This window comes from Apis mellifera, linkage group LG5, assembly GCF_003254395.2.
Source record: "Apis mellifera strain DH4 linkage group LG5, Amel_HAv3.1, whole genome shotgun sequence".
Lineage (NCBI taxonomy): Eukaryota > Metazoa > Arthropoda > Insecta > Hymenoptera > Apidae > Apis > Apis mellifera.
In genome coordinates this window covers 10,093,916-10,116,038 of record NC_037642.1, presented here as the reverse complement: position 1 = coordinate 10,116,038, position 22,123 = coordinate 10,093,916, and the positions used below count along the sequence as shown (strand labels likewise).

The following is a 22,123-nucleotide window of genomic DNA, read 5'->3' as shown; positions in this document are numbered from 1 at the left end:
TTTTGATGATTGAAATAGTTTATAGATTTTTTTTTTTATTTGAAAATAATTAAAAAATTGTTGTTAAAATTTGAATTCATATATCGATATTTTTCGAATATAAAACGATATTTCGTTGTTTCTGGGTCCACGAAACAAGTAATTAATTAAATTATATTAGCCTCTTTTATTCGATATCGAATGAAGTAATCGAAACTCTTTCGATAAACACCGTTATCGAAAATATTATTAAAATCATTATTATTAATATATCGATATATTTCCTTCATTCTTTTTCGAAAAGAAAACGCTTCTCTCTTTCATCGAAATCCACTTTGTCCTTTAAGTCCTTTGTCCCCACCTTCATATCCTCCCTCAAAGAATATTAATTTCGTTAGAAAAAGATCAAATTCCTCAAAAGAGAGATTGCCAACAATCCACAATCTATCCTCGTGGAAAGTGAAAATTTACAATCTTTGATGCAATCTTCGAAGCAAACGAGTTCGACGAGTCGAATCGCCTTGACGACGAAACGAGGATCTGCGGTGCACTTGACTTGAAACGCGTTCTCGCATCCGAAAAACGGGAACTGTTATTCACCAGGGTTCACAAAGCGGACGGGCTCCTTCCGCGCCGCGGAAAATTAATATTTCCTGTGCTAACGAGCGCTGGGCTTTCCTCGGCGCAAAGGAACGATCCGTGAAAAATGGAGGGGAGGGGAAAGGAAGAAAAATGGAAAAAATAGGAGCAAAGAATAAAAAAAAAAAAAATGTGAAAAATAGAAAGAAAGAAATATTTGGCTGGAAGAAACGCAGTATCGGTTTTCACAGAAATAATTTATATATTCGTACATGCTAGTTTTTCAATCATTCCGAATCGTTTTGAATATTTGCTGCTTGAGGATTTATACGAATCGGCGATATTTGCCTCGAAATTCCATCAAATTTGACGAATCGATATTTAATCCTTCCCTCATAATACTGTTTCTCCTCCTCTCTCTTGAAGAAACAATTGTATTCTCACTCTCTTTAAATCCATACTAAAAAAGCAGAACAGAAACCAAAAATTTGCACTTGTTGAATTATTAGAGGAAAAAATCATCGTTGCTTTTACAAATAAAAACTCTTATAATTAAGTTTCCAAATCTTCAAACCTCCACTTTTACCATTCTATTTTTTCATTTCTTTTTCTAATAAATTTCTAACATTACGTTCTAAAAAACAAAATATATATTCCTCAAATTTTTATCTTTAAACGAATATCCTATAAACTCATCTCAAAAAAAATAAAAACCGAGCCAGTGGCACAAATCAGAAAAGAAGGAAAAATGTGCGGAGGAGGAGGCAGAGAAAAATAAATAAATGGACGAGATTAACCGAGATCCATCCCCTCCTCCTCCTCGATAACGCTCAATCGAATCAATTCTCTCACTTTCCCCCCTCCTCTGAGTGCGTCGAATAAATAAATATTCATTCGACAACGGGGTTGACCGACCCTCGAAGCGGAACCTCCAAGCTATCCAACGGAGGCAACAAAGGCAACGACGCCAGCCCGTCTGTTTAACTCATCGACGGATCGATAATTATTATATAAAGAGAAACGACGGGGCCAGGTTCGCCGCGTCGACGAAATTTGTTCAAGGAAATTCGAGATGGCGAGGCTTTTCGAACGGGTTACGAAGGATTATTGAATTTTCCGAGACTTTCCTCCCCGTCGTCGCGATGACGGATTTGTGTATATTCGAGGGAACAGGAGTTCCGACGGAATTTTCGCGCGAAAGAATCTTTTCCCTCGAACGATTAACGCGAAATTGGTGACACTTTGAGTTGTTTGAGGTGAAGACGCGTGTTCGGTGATGTGAAACTGAGGTTAGAATTATTTTTTTTATCTCGTTGTACGAGGCTGTGAAAAGTATTATTGAAATGAAAAGATCGATATTCTTCTTTATTCCTTGTACAAAATTACTTGCTTCTATTGTTCGATAAATGTCGAGTTTATATACGTAGAGTTTATTTACGATACGCGCGTACTCGTATATTTGTATATTTATAATATAACTTGTATATTTATACGTGAATTTATATGTCATTGGACGCGATCGCTGTTTCTGTTTCGAAGGGGAACGCGACGTAGCGAGCTCAATATAACAAAGGCATCCACACGATTCACGTCTGTGGCATAGTTTTATTCCTTTATTAAATATATTTCTTTTTACATTGTATATTCTTTATTCAATTTAAATTTCTTTGAAATAATTACGATAAAAAAGAGGAGACGTGAAAAGAAGATAGAAAATAGATCTTTTTTTATTGATATAGAATTATTTCTTTATTTTGAGAATACTTGAAATTATTATACGATAATAGAAAAAAGATTTACATACAATTTTATATAATAATTAATACAAGAAAATTAATAATCAAGATTCGTCACGAAGAATTTGAATTGCTCGCTTTTATTATTAAAAATCCTCTTCAATCTCTCGTCTCAACGGATAGGAAATGCGAATAATCAATCCCCAAGAAATATATAAAAATAATAACCTTCTTAAAGAGAAGAAAGATCAAAATATGTTTCCACTGAAGAAGGGACGTATTTTCATCTTATTATTTCTGTAATGATAAGGGTTAAAGTAATTACGATAAAAAAGAGAAGACGTGAAAAATAAAAAGATAGAAAATAGATCTTTTTTTTATTGATATAGAATTATTTCCTTATTTTGAGAATACTTGAAGTTATTATATGATAATAGAAAAAGGTTTTATATAAAATTTTATATAATAATTAATCGTCTTCATTGAATTAATAATCAAGATTCGTCATGAAGAACTTGAGCTGCTCGCTTTTATTATTAAAAATCCTCTTCGGATAGGAAACGCGAATAATCGATCCCCGATAAATAAATCGAAAATACAATAACCTTCTTAAAGAGAAGAAAGATCAAAATATGTATCCACTGAAGAAAGAGCGTATTTTCAAAAAAATTCCCTCTAAAAAAGAAAAGTCGAAGAGTTGCGCTCTTAGTTTCCCCGTATTTTCGCTCTTCTTTGCGCACCAGACTACTCTTTTCCCTCGCCGCGAACGATTAACGCGAAATTGGCCGGTGACGCTTCGAGCTTTTCGAGGCGACACAGCTTCGGCAGACGCGTAACGTTGGTGTCGGCTCGTGAAACGTGGCCGTATTTCCAGCGGGAATCGATCGCGCGAACAGCGCATGGAACGCCGTTCGACCAGGGAATATTGTTCGAGGATCGGTTTCGCGCCCAAAATTGCCTCGGCCGGGCGAAAATTTGAGGAGAGAAGACGAGAAAGGAATTCGTGCGCGTATATCGAGGGGACGGCCAATTGTTTACCGCAATGGATTTTACGATTTTTCGGTTGCGGCGTAAAATGGGCCAGGTTTGAATGCCGGTCGATCCGTTTCAAAGAAATTCGAGTTGATGGGCTTTCGGGATTGTTACGAAAGGATCGAATTTTGCCAATTCCTTCCTCGCCGCGTCGCGAATTTATGGGAGATGCGGATCAAATTTGTCGAAGACGACGAGTTATTTCGCGTAACGCGTGTGTAAACGAGGAGAGAAGGAAAAGGGAAAGTGAAAGGTCGTTAAAAGATGGAGCAATTTTTTTTGTCGAGAAGAAGAAATTATTTTGCTAGGAGAAAAATAACTATCGAGATAAAACGAATTGGTTCGAAGGAAGAAAGGAAAGGTCGGGCAAAAAATCTATTAATCGAGAATATCGTGTACGAATCGACACGAGAAAAAGGGTGGAAGAGAAGAAGGAAAGGCAATTTTGATGAGATGATAATAAAAATTTTTTTCTTGGATTATCGTGCCTGTGTCAACTTTGTTTTAATGGATTTCGAGATTTCTGGTAATAAAATAGGAAATAGGGGCTTTGATTTTTCAAGTTTGATCGTAATTAGCAAAAACTTATGTTAATGAGAAATTGTTCGAAGAGAGAAAGTTGGGCAATTAGAGGATCCTGGTATCGATCCTTTAAATTTATCTCGATTTAAACTTTTTATCACGGTATTTAGAGAATTGAAAAAAGAAATTAGCTAGAACGTGGTGAAACACGTAGTGAGAGTAATTTGAACGAGTTTTTGGATAATTAAAGGAGCCATTCGCCGTTAGATTTAATCAGGGAATTAAATTGTTTGAAAATAAAACGGGGAAGTTGATAGTTAAAACGGATCCTTTAAAATTTATTTTGATCCGAATCTTTCATCGGGAGAGGGATTCAAAGAAAATTTTATTCAAAGGTAAATTACTTTAAACCGTGAAACGGGAAACGCAACACTTTGTAATTCTCAACCGAGATTAATTAAAACACCGATAAAAAAAACGTGAACAAGCGCAAGAAAAAGTGAACATCATCTCGTATTCGAGAGGAATACAAAGGAATCAAATAACAATAACAATAATAATAATAAGAAAAAAATTTTAAAGAAAAATTATAGCGCTACCGATTAATAATAAGAGCTCCTGAAAGGAAGAAGAAAAAAAAAATAAACAAAAATAAATAATTTAAGAGGAGCAAGGAAACGAAAAGAAAGATCGTAAGATTCAAATAATAACAATAAAAATAAAACTTAAAAACAAAATTACACTACTACTGATTAATAACAGTGTTTGAAAGGAAGAAGAAAAAAGAAGAGGAAGGAAGATTGTAGGACTCAAATAATAATAATAACAATAAAAATAAAACTTAAAAGCAAAATTACACTGATTAATAACGGCGATTAATAAAAGAGAAAGGAAGAAGAAAAAGAAGAGGAATAAAAATAAATAATTCAAGAGGAGAAAGGAAGATCGTAAGACTCAAATAGTAATAATAATAATAATAAAAAGTAAAATTACATTACTATTGATTAATAACAACGAAAGGAAGAAAAAAAAAGAAAATAGACAAAAATAAATAATTCAAAAAGAGAAAGGAAGATCGTAGAATTCAAATAATAATAATAATAACAATAAAAATAAAACTTAAAAGCAAAATTACACTACTATTGATTAATAACAGCGCGTGAAAGGAAAGAAGAAAAGAGGAGAGAAACAAAAATAAATTAAAGAGGAGAAAGGAAACGAAAAGCAAGATCGTAGGTGGCAATAGGAAGAAAGGAAGAAAGTATTGTTCTGTTCAACCACAGAAGGGGTAATACTTGTGGTTGTCCGCTCTCAAAGTGTCCTCTGATCCCGTTTGCGTATCCGGTATGCCGCCACAGTAGCGATACGTCAACATTGTGACGAAAACAGAGAGAGATCTGGTGTAAACCTCAGCTGTGGTTTTGTTTGAAATCCTGGCAATCGCGATTTGCGACTCGGAGATTCGATCGATTCCCGCCACAAGCAAGGAATAAATTCCCCAGCGAAGAAGATTTTTACCGAGGATTGATTCGTTCGAATCGCAGTTTAAACGATCGATGATGGTGCTTTCTCGATGATGCTCGAATGGAAATGGTCGTGTCAATGACGCGCGAATTGTTTCCCTTGTTTGTTTTGTGCTTTCACAGAATTTTGGAAAAAGTTGGGAGCAGAGTGGATCCTTTTTTTTTTTATATTTTTCGTGAAAGCATTTTTCCCCACAATGGCTGTGATATATTTTGTAGCAAGTTTATCTTGTACAAATATATGCAGATATATGATTAGATTTATTTTATTCTATTTTAAGCTTGAACAGAGAATTTGCTTCGTGCATTCAAATTTTGCATGAACGTTTGAAAAATTACTTTGATGCACTTGTTTTTAAAAGTTTATATATTTGTAAATCGAGTAGATTTTTATCGTGAGAGATGAAATGGATCAGCAGGGAAATTAATGGGATTAATTCTTCCGTGTTGGATCGTGAACAGACCAGGGCAAGTAGGAATTAAGCGAAGCAGCTGCAAAAGATAACAACGCAGAGTTTTGCTGTAGGCATACAACGATTACATCCGAGTTATCGATCGGATCCTTGTTGCGGTTTCGAATCCTGATCGGCCCTCGATTCGATTCGAATTACCTTTAATTAATACCGACAATTAATCGAATCGTTTAACACAAAAATTCTTCGTTTCGATTTCCTCGGCCTCGAATCACGAGTCTATTCATCGTCGTTTATAAAATTTCAGAAAATCGGAAATATATATATATATATTATCGAAATATATCGGAAGGTGGATAAATTAAGATGAATAGAATTTCTGCATTTGTTGGAAAAAAAAAAAAGTATGCGTTAAATTGGATAAATTTTAATCGCATTCGGATTATTCGTCGAAAAGATTTTAAAAATATTTTATCGCGGGTCGTGCAAAATTTGAAATAATTTTAAATAAACTCGTGTATTGAATTATCTTTTCAATTATTCCTTTTTACGACGCTTCGTTTTTTTTTTTTTTCCTTCCACCCTGAATTTATTCGATAAATTCATTCGATGCATAAATTTTCTCTTCTCAACCTTCCGTTATTTAAATCGGCAATCTCCGCCGAAAACAAAATTTTCGTCGCGACAATTTCCGTTTTCCTACGTTTTCAAATTTATATTTCCTTTGTCTTTCGATACTTCTTTCTTTCGAACCTTCTCCACGATGTAATAATCGTCAATTATATATTTCGCGCTCTTTTTTCAAAAAGAGTTTCCTCAAAAAAAATAATCGTCACTCGTCGCAGCTTCTTTCAGAAGACAAGATTTCTCGCGACAAGATCGCGAGGGGAAGTGTTATTAGCGAAATGAGCCTCGACGGACGATCCTTCGTTTCCGGGCCACGAGTAAATGCTCGGTGGGTAAAGTAGGTCGCCGCTCGGAGGCGTGAAATACACCGTGGACGATCTTTCTTCGTCCCGAATCGTTCTCGATCGTTCTCGGCTCGTTGAGCGTGAATCGTCGCTGCTCCGTGAATTTTCTCGCTTCGTTCAGTGTTCTCGGGTATCGCTCGCTTTCGACGCTCGATTCCCTAGATCTTGCCTAGGAAAAAGTCCCTAGACGAAGTTACTCGCGTCTTCGTGTCGCGAACAGGCAACAGTTATAGGAAGAGTGCGTCGATGTAGCGTTAATTTTTCGAGTTTGGAATTGAAATTATTTTCAAAGAAAATAACGTTCAATGCAAGACAATTTTCTTCTTTCTTATTATTCTTATTATTCTTTCTATTCGTTCTAAAGATATATCGTTTCGATCGTTGTGGTTTTTGAAAAAGTTAGTTAAGAAAGGAGAAGAATGAAAGAATACTTGAAAGGTATTATAAGAAGAATAATCTAACTTTTTCTCTCTCTCTATTCCTTTCCTCCTTTCTTCCTTTATCGTTGATCTTTCCATTCACGATTTATCGATCGATTTATGGAAGAAGATTGAAAGATGAAACGGAATAACCATTCGATATTATTTTTCTTCTTCTATTTTATCGCTCTATTGAATCCTCCGCTTTGCATTCTTGATTTATATAAAAATTGAGACGCAGTTGGTGTCAAGATTTCGCACGTGACAGTATCGAACTCTTTCGGCTTCTTTCTTTCTTTCTTTCAAAGACGAAGCACATAGTCTCGAGATTTCTCTCTGCTGTTTCTCTTGTGGTGGGAGAATATCGTGAAAGTGATGTTTATCGAATGGATGAAAGAAAGATAGCGGATTTTTCGAGCAAAGAATTTTAATCTTTCATGTCGTCTCGTATCTCTCTTTTCTTCTCTCTCTTTCTCTCTCTCTCTCTCTGCATGTTAAAAACAAGGCACTCTCCGGGTAATGGGCGGGTTTTTTTTTTCCTCGGTTGAAGCTCCATCAAAGACATCCGGTTTTATCTTGTATGAAAGACGTCGACTGCAAGATCTCCGCACCACATCAAAGAACATAATATTACGTATTAGAGAAGAGAGGGCTCTGCACGCGAGTCGTGTCGTTTTGAGAATAAATCTTAAAGTAACGTACGAGTACCATTCTATTCGAAATTAAATTTACGAAATAGATAGAGAAAAAGATTGTTTGATCAAAAGATTCGATTAAACGTGCCGAATTTATTTATTTAAATTGCATGTTAATTTATAAAGTTGATAATTCAATCCTGAACTTGTCCTTCGAACACTTTCTTTCGGAAGATAAAATTCGAGAGATTGGAGAAATTACGTGACGAGATTTAAATATTCAATTTGCCAATTCTTTAAATTATTGATCACGTAATTAGAAAGCTATTTAACTTATTTTGATTTAAAAATATTCCAGTTATCTTTATGTACAATATACAATCTATCTAATCTTAAATTATTAATTATATAATAAAAAGTCATTGAATACATTGTATCATCTAAAGATTGAAATATCATTTCTTTTTCAAAGTCTACCAATCACATAATTATATAACACGTATAACATAATTTAAAATATTCCAATTACTATTTCTATACATATTTTTTCCTTTTTCCTTAAACAGTTAATTATAACAGAAACATATATTATATTACTGTCTATACATGTACATATATACATATATTACATATATACTGTATATATTACATATTTCTTTCCTTTTTAAACAGAAACATATATTATGTATATACTATCTATACATATACATATATTATATATATTACATATATACTGTATATATTACATATATCCTTTTCCTTTTTCCTTAAACTTTTTCCTTAAAGTTAATTATAAATAGAAACATATATTTTATATATATATATATATATATATATATATATGTACTCTCTATACATATACATATATTATATATATTACATATATACTGTCAATCCAAAATTTGAAAACAAAAACAACCAATCCTTTTCTCCCCAACTGTTACTCACCAATAACCAAAATAATACTTAAAAATCGAAAGAAGAACTCGAATCGAAGTTGAAAAAGCAAAAAGCTCGAAACGAAAACTCGATGGAGGAAAGAATAGCGAGCAGAAGACGATTGTTCTGCGTGAGATGTAAACTCGTGTCTCTGTTGAACGTTAATTAAGAAGGGGACGGGTGTCATTCAATCCCTCCACGTTTTCTTTTTCCATAGCGCGGTCAAAAACTCTGCGGGTCATCTCCATTCCTCTGTTTGCGCTTGGCGAAATTTTATTTCACCGACGATATCTTATCATATCTCGTCTCGCGGGAGTAAATCGGGGGAGGAAGAGGGGAAGGGGCGAGTTCATCGCGGAAGACTCAATATTTTCGTTTTACGACGTTTCCCGCAAATATTTGCGATCCTCTTCGATGCTCACGGCGGGGAAAATGAGTTTATAAATCGGTGTGCCTCTGCCGCTGCTGCTGTTTAAAAATAAGAAAAAATTCTCGCTCGCCCTGTTTGTTAACCGAATTGAATCGTGATAAGAATATCTCTTTTTTTTTCTGCTACGGAGAATAGAAATTTTTTAATCACGATTTCCTTTTTTTTTTTTTTTTGAATAATGAATGAGCAACGAGTTTGGAATGGAACGTGTGTTTGAAAACTGATTCACTTTCGAATTTAAAGTTTGATTAATATAAAGATTTGCTCGAGTTTCGATGTTTTTCACAAAAATTTTTATAAAAATTCGTAAGAAAAAACACGGATTATATATATATTGAAAAAGAAAATCTTCGAATTGGAGAATTTATTTGTATTGGAGGAATAGATCGTGAAAATTATTTTTATCAAAGTAAAGAATACACCAGGAAGAAGAACGTGTTGCATAGATGCCTCTGTTCTATTAACGCCGAGCCAATGATGGGGAAAATTTAACGGCTCAACTAAATAAAGTTACTTCGATAATCTATTCCTTGAAACGTGATATAATCGGAAATAATTGTAGAGGCAAACGATTTCGAGATTGTACGAAAATTATAAAATCAACAATTTTATAATTTTTAATCACACTTGGTGAGAATTCCTCAAAAAAGAAAAAAAAAAAAAAAAGGAAACAGATCAAAGCAATCACATCCAATTCATAAATACAAGATACGAGTGTTTATATATCAACTCAATTTAGATTAAAGAATTTAATAATCGAGACGACTACAACTATAATATCAGAGGAAATTTGATATAGATATTTTGGAAAAGAGAAAGCTCGTAATTTAAATAGAAATAATTCTCCAGAGAATAACGAGTGAATTCGTTATCGTTTTCTCGTTGATTGATATTCGTGGAGGGGTTCGTTGTTGCTTCGTGCAGGCGACAAACATCACTGAAACGTCGTCGCTTCGATCCGGCATCGTTATCGTGCACGAAACGGAGAATCAATTCATCACGCGCATCCTGATATATACGTGGAGGAGGAGAGGCAGATATTTATCTAACCAGATGTTGAAAATGTGCAGAGAGAAATTTTAAATAAAAAATCGAATTTTTTTTTTTTTTGTAAGAAAATTAATTCAAAGTTTGAACACGATTCTCTTCTGTACATTTTTTTTATCGACGATGTTTTTATTAATTCTCGGGGAGGAGAGAAATAGGAATTTTATGAATTTCGTATCAATCTATCAAATCAATAGGAAAAAGGGAGAAAAGTTGACAGGAAAATACATGATTCTTTTTTCTAAACTTTATAAGATTAAGATTTGAATATTAATTGTAGATTTTCGAATATCAAAAGTTTTTTAAAAGAGTTTTAAAATTTATAAGCATTGGTTATTCTAAATTTATTTTTTTAATCGCGTCGATTTCTTTATTCTTGTCCTAAAATTTAAATTTTCCTATTTTCCTGTGGAATTATGTAGTATTTCATTAAATTCATTCCCCAAGTGTATCGTTTTCTTCGCTCTTCAAACATCTTCAATTCCCCAAATTCAAATTTCCACACTTTTCTACGCCGGAAGAGAATAAAGAATTAAAGCTTGTGAATGTGTATATATATATTTTTCATTCGATTCAAATCTTGCCATCTTTATTTCTATACCAGAAGAATTTATATATATATGATTGATAAATTTATTCTCAAATATATGTTTCTTTTCTTAAACATCTCATCCCAGATTTAAATTTCCACACTTTTCTATATCAGAACAGTTTAATTCATTACTGTAATCGATAAATTTATTCTCAAATATATTCAAATATATATTCCTTTCTCAAACATCCTATCCCAAATTCAAATTTCCATACTTTCCTATAAAAAATGGCGAGAACTTTTCCTCAGAAACAAAAGTTCCATTTATATTACTTCATTTTCAAATACATCGCTTTCTTCTCTCAAAAAATTCCAATATCCGAAATTCAAATTTCCAGATTTCTCTATGCCAAAAGAGTTCGATTCGTCATTTCATTCAATTTTATTTTCGTATCTTCAAACGCATCTCTCTCTTTTCCCAAATTCTTTCAAATCTCCCTATAAAAAAAAAAGATCGCACGAAGTGCACTTGACAAGAGTTGGATTCATCGTCGTACGAATATTAAGACGCTTTGTAAATGTAATGAACGATGAATAAAATGTAATGAACGATGCAGGAGAAGAAAGGGTTGGGGCGAAGATGAAAAATCCAAAGTGATACACGGCCGGAAGGGGAGGGAAAAGGGCGATGTTTCAAGAGTTTCGGGGAGAGCATTACCATACGTTACCTCGTTGCGAGTCTCCAAAACTGCAACACACCGGAACACTCGTTGTTTTCAGAATCAAGAGAAATCGTGGCTCGTTATCTCGAAACTTTAAAAAAAAATCTCTTCCTCTTGTTGTACGCATGCTCCACGATCGTAAATCGATTATAGGTTTATCGATGAATATTTTTAGAGAAAATTTATTTCGTTTCGATTTTGGGATCAAATACTCGAATATTTTAGCTGCAGTTGATTCCTTGAGATTTTTGAGAAGATTCTTTTTTCAAAACAATCACAGCTCAAATCTGAAAATTTCATGATGTTTAATGTTACGTCTTAAGGTATATTAAAATTTCATTTTTATAATCGTTTTATAATTCGAGGAAAGGAAAGTTATTCGTTTCTTACTTCTCTGCTGCGTATTTTCACTGTTTCGCCTCGTACGGGGAGGGGTTGAAGTGAAAAGTTGAGAAGGTCGGTTGCACGAATGCCGCGCAAATATTTACAAGGATTTATACTCCTACGATGTCTCGATAAGAAGATTTTCCAGAGATCACGATGGATGCGTTGCAACATTTTCAACGGGGAAAATGCTTCCCCGTTGACTGAATAAATTCACCAGAGGGTGACGGCGTCCTTTCACGGATCCTTGGAACCGTGGATGTAAGTGGTTGATGCAACTTCGGAGAGGAAAGTTTTCTCAAACCTCTTCCAGCATTGATAATCGATCGAACGAGTGGAAATCACGATAATCCTCCTTGCTTTTAATCGACTCGACTCTTCATTTTTTCCATCTTTTGAAAGCATGATTGATAATTGAATCGATTCAAATTTTGTGAATCGTGAAATTATGAAGATTAAAAGAATTTTAGAGTGGAGGGGAAAAGTCGTATTAAATTTTGTAATATTTCGTGATTTTATTTCGAGGAAAGGAATGAAACTACGTGTGATTCTTCGCGTGAGACCAACCTGTGTATTCGTACGAATGGGATAATTAAGCAGGAATTTACTAGAATTCCCTTGCTATGAATTCCTCTACTAGCTTCCTAGAAGGCTCATTACTGTTCAGTAGTTACGCTATTAAATTATACTACTGCATAATTATTCGAAAATTCGCAGGAACGTTATTCCGAAATCATTTAACAAGTGCAACTTCTTTTTGTCTCTAATTTCTTGCTAATGTATATAAACGAATAGTGTCTGACTTTATAACATTTTATATGGCTTTAAATATATTTTGTAAGAACCACTAAAATCATTTTACTTAAAACTTCATTACTTTAAGATTATTTAAAGATCACAATCCAATCTTTATTCCAATCTTCGTACAACGTTTCATATTTCCTTTGAGGACAATTTTGAATGACATAAGAAGGACTCAATAAATATCAAGAAAATATCAAGATAAATCTTTTTTTTAATAACATGCTTGGGTGAACACAATTTTGTTTTCCCAAATAACGAATAACTCTATATTTGTTGTTGAGAATATTTACAAGCCAAGTTAATACACTCCTTCACGATACTCCATAAATCACTCCATCCTTCACAAACCGCACGGATCGCATCATAAGCAAACAAACATAACCGACAAGACTCGTCAACATCTCCCCAGACGATATCTCTCGGAGTGAAATTCGCGCGAAACAAGGATTGATAATCTAGCTTGGTGAATATATTTCAAAGGAGGAGGGATCCATTTTGCGGTGAAGGGAAGGCTGTACATGAATAGAAAGGGGGGGGGAAGGGGAAGGTCCACGCAAAAGGCATCTTCGGCAAACTTGGCAAGTTTGCCTTCCGCCCGCCGCTTCTTGATCGTAATGGACCCTCACGTGAACGTTCAAACCACGGTTTACCGAGTATTGGCCGTTCTCCCTGCAACATATAAACCGAATCGATCTGTCTTGTCCGCAGATATTGCGTTTCGAGGCTAGTAGAACGAGAGGTCGAGTGGTTTTCACGTGGAGAGTTAGGTTAGGTTAAGTTTATAGGTTAGGTTTGTTCCTGTAATATCGATCGAGTAACCGAAGTGATATCGTTTCGTAGATTTCTCCTTTTTTTTCATCGAAATATTGCAAACGAGAATGTTATTCGTGTATATATTTTATAGTTTTTCGTTCTTTCTATGAGAATAGGGGTATCTTGTCCGCAGATATTGCGTTTCTAGATTCGTAGAATGAGAGATCGAGTGGTTTTCATGTGGAGAGTTAAGTTTATAGGTTAGGTTTGTTCCTGTGATATCGATCGAGTAACCGAGGTGGTATTTTTTCATAGATTTCTCCTTTTTTCATCGAAATATGAAAACGAGAATTTTATTCGTGTATATATTTTGTAGTTTTTCGTTTTTTCTATGAGAATAGGGATATCTTGTCCGCAGATATTGCGTTTCTAGATTTATAGAACGAGAAGTCGAGTGGTTTTCACGTGGAAAGTTAAGTTAAGTTTATAGGTTAGGTCTGTGATATCGATCGAGTAATCGAAGTGATATTGTTTCGTAGATTTCTCCTTTTTTCATCGAAATATTGCAAAAGAGAATTTTATTATGTATATATTTTGTAGTTTTTCGTTCTTTTTATGAGAATGGGGATATCTTGTCCGCAGATATTGCATTTCGAAATTAATAGAACGAGAGGTGGAATGGTTTTCACGTGGAGAGTTAGATTAGGTTAAATTTATAGGTTAGGTTTGTTCCAGTGATATCGATCGAGTAATCAAAATTATTTTTCATAGATTTCTTCTTTTTTCATCGAAATATTGTAAACGAGAATTGTTAAAATTTTATTCGTACGTATATTTCATGGTTTTTCATCTCTTCTACGAGATATAAAGTGAATAGGGCTATCTTGTCCGCAGATATTGCGTTTCTAGATTCGTAGAACGAGAGGTCGAGTGGTTTTGATGATTGAAATAGTTTATAGATTTTTTTTTTTATTTGAAAATAATTAAAAAATTGTTGTTAAAATTTGAATTCATATATCGATATTTTTCGAATATAAAACGATATTTCGTTGTTTCTGGGTCCACGAAACAAGTAATTAATTAAATTATATTAGCCTCTTTTATTCGATATCGAATGAAGTAATCGAAACTCTTTCGATAAACACCGTTATCGAAAATATTATTAAAATCATTATTATTAATATATCGATATATTTCCTTCATTCTTTTTCGAAAAGAAAACGCTTCTCTCTTTCATCGAAATCCACTTTGTCCTTTAAGTCCTTTGTCCCCACCTTCATATCCTCCCTCAAAGAATATTAATTTCGTTAGAAAAAGATCAAATTCCTCAAAAGAGAGATTGCCAACAATCCACAATCTATCCTCGTGGAAAGTGAAAATTTACAATCTTTGATGCAATCTTCGAAGCAAACGAGTTCGACGAGTCGAATCGCCTTGACGACGAAACGAGGATCTGCGGTGCACTTGACTTGAAACGCGTTCTCGCATCCGAAAAACGGGAACTGTTATTCACCAGGGTTCACAAAGCGGACGGGCTCCTTCCGCGCCGCGGAAAATTAATATTTCCTGTGCTAACGAGCGCTGGGCTTTCCTCGGCGCAAAGGAACGATCCGTGAAAAATGGAGGGGAGGGGAAAGGAAGAAAAATGGAAAAAATAGGAGCAAAGAATAAAAAAAAAAAAAAATGTGAAAAATAGAAAGAAAGAAATATTTGGCTGGAAGAAACGCAGTATCGGTTTTCACAGAAATAATTTATATATTCGTACATGCTAGTTTTTCAATCATTCCGAATCGTTTTGAATATTTGCTGCTTGAGGATTTATACGAATCGGCGATATTTGCCTCGAAATTCCATCAAATTTGACGAATCGATATTTAATCCTTCCCTCATAATACTGTTTCTCCTCCTCTCTCTTGAAGAAACAATTGTATTCTCACTCTCTTTAAATCCATACTAAAAAAGCAGAACAGAAACCAAAAATTTGCACTTGTTGAATTATTAGAGGAAAAAATCATCGTTGCTTTTACAAATAAAAACTCTTATAATTAAGTTTCCAAATCTTCAAACCTCCACTTTTACCATTCTATTTTTTCATTTCTTTTTCTAATAAATTTCTAACATTACGTTCTAAAAAACAAAATATATATTCCTCAAATTTTTATCTTTAAACGAATATCCTATAAACTCATCTCAAAAAAAATAAAAACCGAGCCAGTGGCACAAATCAGAAAAGAAGGAAAAATGTGCGGAGGAGGAGGCAGAGAAAAATAAATAAATGGACGAGATTAACCGAGATCCATCCCCCTCCTCCTCCTCGATAACGCTCAATCGAATCAATTCTCTCACTTTCCCCCCTCCTCTGAGTGCGTCGAATAAATAAATATTCATTCGACAACGGGGTTGATCCGACCCCTCGAAGCGGAACCTCCAAGCTATCCAACGGAGGCAACAAAGGCAACGACGCCAGCCCGTCTGTTTAACTCATCGACGGATCGATAATTATTATATAAAGAGAAACGACGGGGCCAGGTTCGCCGCGTCGACGAAATTTGTTCAAGGAAATTCGAGATGGCGAGGCTTTTCGAACGGGTTACGAAGGATTATTGAATTTTCCGAGACTTTCCTCCCCGTCGTCGCGATGACGGATTTGTGTATATTCGAGGGAACAGGAGTTCCGTTCTCGACGGAATTTTCGCGCGAAAGAATCTTTTCCCTCGAACGATTAACGCGAAATTGGTGACACTTTGAGTTGTTTGAGGTGAAGACGCGTGTTCGGTGATGTGAAACTGAGGTTAGAATTATTTTTTTTATCTCGTTGTACGAGGCTGTGAAAAGTATTATTGAAATGAAAAGATCGATATTCTTCTTTATTCCTTGTACAAAATTACTTGCTTCTATTGTTCGATAAATGTCGAGTTTATATACGTAGAGTTTATTTACGATACGCGCGTACTCGTATATTTGTATATTTATAATATAACTTGTATATTTATACGTGAATTTATATGTCATTGGACGCGATCGCTGTTTCTGTTTCGAAGGGGAACGCGACGTAGCGAGCTCAATATAACAAAGGCATCCACACGATTCACGTCTGTGGCATAGTTTTATTCCTTTATTAAATATATTTCTTTTTACATTGTATATTCTTTATTTCAATCTTATTATTTCTTTGAAATAATTACGATAAAAAAGAGGAGACGTGAAAAATAAAGAAGATAGAAAATAGATCTTTTTTTATTGATATAGAATTATTTCTTTATTTTGAGAATACTTGAAATTATTATACGATAATAGAAAAAAGATTTACATACAATTTTATATAATAATTAATACAAGAAAATTAATAATCAAGATTCGTCACGAAGAATTTGAATTGCTCGCTTTTATTATTAAAAATCCTCTTCAATCTCTCGTCTCAACGGATAGGAAATGCGAATAATCAATCCCCCAAGAAATATATAAAAAATAATAACCTTCTTAAAGAGAAGAAAGATCAAAATATGTTTCCACTGAAGAAGGGACGTATTTTCATCTTATTATTTCTGTAATGATAAGGGTTAAAGTAATTACGATAAAAAAGAGAAGACGTGAAAAATAAAAAGATAGAAAATAGATCTTTTTTTTATTGATATAGAATTATTTCCTTATTTTGAGAATACTTGAAGTTATTATATGATAATAGAAAAAGGTTTTATATAAAATTTTATATAATAATTAATCGTCTTCATTGAATTAATAATCAAGATTCGTCATGAAGAACTTGAGCTGCTCGCTTTTATTATTAAAAATCCTCTTCGGATAGGAAACGCGAATAATCGATCCCCCGATAAATAAATCGAAAATACAATAACCTTCTTAAAGAGAAGAAAGATCAAAATATGTATCCACTGAAGAAAGAGCGTATTTTCAAAAAAATTCCCTCTAAAAAAGAAAAGTCGAAGAGTTGCGCTCTTAGTTTCCCCGTATTTTCGCTCTTCTTTGCGCACCAGACTACTCTTTTCCCTCGCCGCGAACGATTAACGCGAAATTGGCCGGTGACGCTTCGAGCTTTTCGAGGCGACACAGCTTCGGCAGACGCGTAACGTTGGTGTCGGCTCGTGAAACGTGGCCGTATTTCCAGCGGGAATCGATCGCGCGAACAGCCGCATGGAACGCCGTTCGACCAGGGAATATTGTTTCGAGGATCGGTTTCGCGCCCAAAATTGCCTCGGCCGGGCGAAAATTTGAGGAGAGAAGACGAGAAAGGAATTCGTGCGCGTATATCGAGGGGACGGCCAATTGTTTACCGCAATGGATTTTACGATTTTTCGGCGTAAAGTGGGCCAGGTTTGAATGCCGGTCGATCCGTTTCAAAGAAATTCGAGTTGATGGGCTTTCGGGATTGTTACGAAAGGATCGAATTTTGCCAATTCCTTCCTCGCCGCGTCGCGAATTTATGGGAGAAGCGGATCAAATTTGTCGAGGGCGGCGAGTTATTCTGCTTGTGTAAGCGAGGAGAGAAGGAAAAGGGAAAGTGAAAGGGTCGTAAAAAGATGGAGCAATTCTTTTTATCGAGAAGAAAAAAGAAAGAATTATTTTGAAAAAAAGAGAACAATTTTTGCTAAGAGAAAAATATCTATCGACGAGATGAAACGAATCGCTTCGAAAGCAGAAAGGAAATGTCGGATAAAAAATTTATTAATCGAGAATATCACGTACGAATCGATTCGTAATATGGGGAAAAGGGAGGAGAAAAAGAGGAAAAGAGGAAAAGGCAATTTTCGATGAGGTATTAATAAAAATGAATTATTTTCTTGGACCATCGTAAATAGAAGATAAAAATGGGTAGGAAAGTATCGATAAGGAATCTTTTTCTAATCGTGTAAATTAAAAATATAAAAAAAAAAAGGAAAGTATCGAGATATCGAAAGAGAAAAGAGTGAAGTGAATTTTTGTCGAATAATCGTCGGATTTGATACTTTCTCGTAATAATTTCGTCGTAATAAATCCATTCACGTTTTGATATCTCCACATTTTCCGGTTGTACGCCTCTAATTATTAATTAAACGAGAAGTTGAAAGATACGCACGCGAATTTCACTCTCTAATTTATGAAGTTTTCACACATCCATTATATCCATATCCAAGCGTAATTTATTTCGTTCATTTACCTTCGAACCTGCCTCGTTTCGTTTCATAATCCCTCACGCTCCTTCCATTCACCATCTCGCGACGTGAATTCCCCTCCACCTCCCCCTATAATCGTTCCATCGAATCAGCAAATCAGTTTCTCATTCAACCTTCTTTCTTACCCTCCCTCCCTCCCTTCCTCTCCACCGATAATTCGACGATTCATCCTCATTTATTAATCCATCGCCCAGACCAGAAATTTCATTAAACGCGATTTATATTTACATTTTCGATAATTAAAACCCCGATCCACCTTCAAATTAACCCGCTATCTATCGATATTTGATTCAATCTATCGAAGGTGTTCGATCGAACGAAAGGAAAAAAAAAAAAAAAAAAAAGGAGAAAAAAGAAACTCGACTCGACAGATTAATCAAGCGGGATGAATTTTTCAACGAGCGCTCTTTTTTCTCAACGAGGGAGATCGTTAATATAATATTCCATTCCGTGTAATGCTTTTTAATGCTTTCTCTTCTAAAAAAAAAAAGAGAGAAAAGGAAGGGGAGGAAAAATATACATCCCTTTCGAAAAGGGGTTAACGGAGAAGACATTTATCGGCGAAAAAAAATTTATTCGTGCATGAAAGGGGCGATCTGTTAACCTGTTGGTGAATGGAATTCACCACGATCGCGCGAACGAAAACGCGAACCGTTTCTTCGACGCAAAGCGAAAAGTGATGTAGCCGCTGTTGGGATTCGGATGAATTTGAAGTGGATGATGGGTAGATGCGGCTTCTTCGCTCTTGAAACACGACCTTCGAGTATGAATTTAAGCTTCTCTTAGGGAAAAATCTTTGCTGCTGAAGATGCTTCTTCCTTCAGAGAGTGGTGAGGGATTATGGTAATGACGGTTGATGGTTTTCTTTTCTTTTAATAAAAATATCGAAGATTTATTCATTTATTGTAAATAGAGAAGATGTGAAAAGTTTAATATTACGAAATAGAGAAGGATAGAGAGTAATTATCTTGGAAAATGAAGGATGATCATGGTGAAAGTAAAAATATCGTAGCTCTAATAATAATAATAATATTGTGATTATTATTATTTTTTTTGTTTTTTGATTCCAGGTGCATTATCGTTATCATCATCCAGCTTACGAACAAGGTAAGAAAATACGAGGTATTACTGGAAGCTTTAACTGTTGTTTAAATAAAGAGTTTGGTAAGTACGAGTTGAAGAATAATCTGCATATTTTGAAGTAGTTGAGAGTGGAAGGGAGAAACTTTAATGGGAATATCGATGAGAGAAGAACGGCATAACAGTGAAACTGTTAAAAAGAGAGAATGCTTTGTTCGAATTATAACGAGAACGAAATATAATTTTTATCTAAAAATGATTTCTCGAAAAGCTATTAAATAATTATTGTTGATACGATATATTATATCGTATTATAATAATTTCAATATTTTGTATTATCAGGATTAAAATTATAATAGTATTAAAATAATATTAATTATCGAAATTATTAAATCATAGAATATAAGGAATATCCTCTTAAGGATTATTCCCGTATAATTTATATATAATTTATATATAATCCTCTAGCTATTTCTTCGAAATCAATAAACGCGTTTAAATGATACAAATTTTCGAAAAATTTCATTGTTCTGCCACGATATTTTCACAAATGTTAAATATTATCAAAATAGAATCCAGTGTTCGAAAAATTGCATCTTAAAATATTCGTAGAAGAAAAATTTAATATCGTTTAATATCGAAAATTTACTCGTCATATTACTCGTGAATAATTTTTACCTCTTATTTCTCTCCGCTGTAAATCCTCTTTTAAAATATAACGTTATATAACGTTTTATTATATCACTGGTTTCAAATCCAGTGTCAATTGCAACTCTCAAAGAAATGTAAACTCGACGATTTTTGTTATTTTTTTCATCACGTAACGATATCGCAATATTTTTATTCTCTCTCTATGATTCAAAAATTATTCCAACTTTTGAATTTTATTACTACTTTTATCTATTTTTAATACAATTACTTCTTCTCCCTATTCAATCGTAAAACTATTTCAAATTTTTTAACGTTTATTTATTTTTCAATTTAATCACATTCTCATCATATTCTGTCTCCCTCTCTCTTTCTATTTATAAAAATTATTTAAATTCCTTATTTTTGTAGAAAGAAAGCAAAAACAATTTTACACACTTTACAAGACAAGATTTTTCTATTTTCTATTTTCATATTTTAGATACATGCAGCTAGATATATTCAAACGTTTCAACCAGATGCGAGAACAGATATTAATAATTTTGAATATACATTCATGTATATCCATACATATGAAATATTAGACGTGTGACGCTTGTGGTGATATCTCTTTATCCGATTGTCGATCGATGGACACGATCAGTCACAGTTGACATTATTTTCCGATTTACATCGTGTAACCGATTTGCATTTGCAGCCAGGGATAGTCATCGTGCCAATCCACGTCTCGTCACTGCTTTATTGTCGACGAGAAAAAAAAAAAAGAGAAACGAAACAATCGTTTCATCACGATCTCCTTAAAAATGAATTTATCGTTTTAATATATAATTTTAACATAATTATTTATATCTATCGTATCGATATTATATTTGTATTCACGAAATAGAATGAAATGGAATACAAAGGAAGCGAGTTCAAATCCACGATATATATTTATGTGGAATTATAAAGGGGACGGGGTAAAGATGGAACAAGCATGTTGAATTATTAATAGGAGGAGCAAGTTTGTCGCGAGGAATTCCTTGCGAAAGTTCTCCATTTCCCTCGAAACCGTTAAATCGGTATCTTTGCTCGACATTGATGATTAAATGAAATTGAAAAGTCGAGGTGCGCGTCGTGGAAACTCGAAGATATAGCCGCAATTAGGGGGAAACTCGGTTTCTGCGATTTGCCTTCCTTTCGAGAATTATTTCTGTCATTATTTAAACTATTCTATTTGGTTCGAATATAAATTATAATCATTGGACGATGTGAATGAAAATGGATTGAAAAATTTGATTGGATATGTTTGATAGGAAATGGATAGGGGATAATTTTGATTTATATATTTCTCGATCGTAAAAGGCAAAGTATGTTGAGAGACCTCAAAGAGACACAAAGTTTTACAAATGTTAATTCGGCTGAGAAAATTCGGCCTCGAGTTAAAATGAATTATTCATCCGTTTCACCAACCCTTCTTCTATCTTGTCGCAAGCTTCAACTCCATTCTGTCACACCTCCTTATCTGAATCTTGCACAATACCATCTAACCATCTACGATCGGTGGAAGAAGAAAACTTTATTGTTCGGACAACCGCCATTGTTTCCTTTACAAATCATCGTAGAATAGGATAACGATGTCCTCGAATAGCGGAATATCTTTGGAAAAAATTCCAGGAACATCAACAATTTCCAACGATATCGATTTTATTTCCAATCCCATGGTTAATTATAATTCCTAGAAACTTTGCGACGAATTTCTATCTAATTTAATCGGCTCGAGAAATTTCTCTCTAACAATCTCGTGAACCGCTCCGCTTGCTTGCTC

General features: G+C 34.2%; 1 protein-coding gene across 3 annotated transcripts in view; it reads left to right on the top strand.

Moving 5' to 3' along the window:
* Positions 1-22,123, top strand: part of LOC100576965 — a 165,299-nt gene that overhangs the window by 79,015 nt on the left and 64,161 nt on the right. For all 3 annotated transcript variants that reach the window (XR_410990.3, XM_006567793.3, XM_006567792.3), the window contains one exon: positions 19,659-19,695. The gene's annotated coding sequence lies outside the window, so the exon portion shown is untranslated. The remainder of the gene's footprint in view (positions 1-19,658; positions 19,696-22,123) is intronic.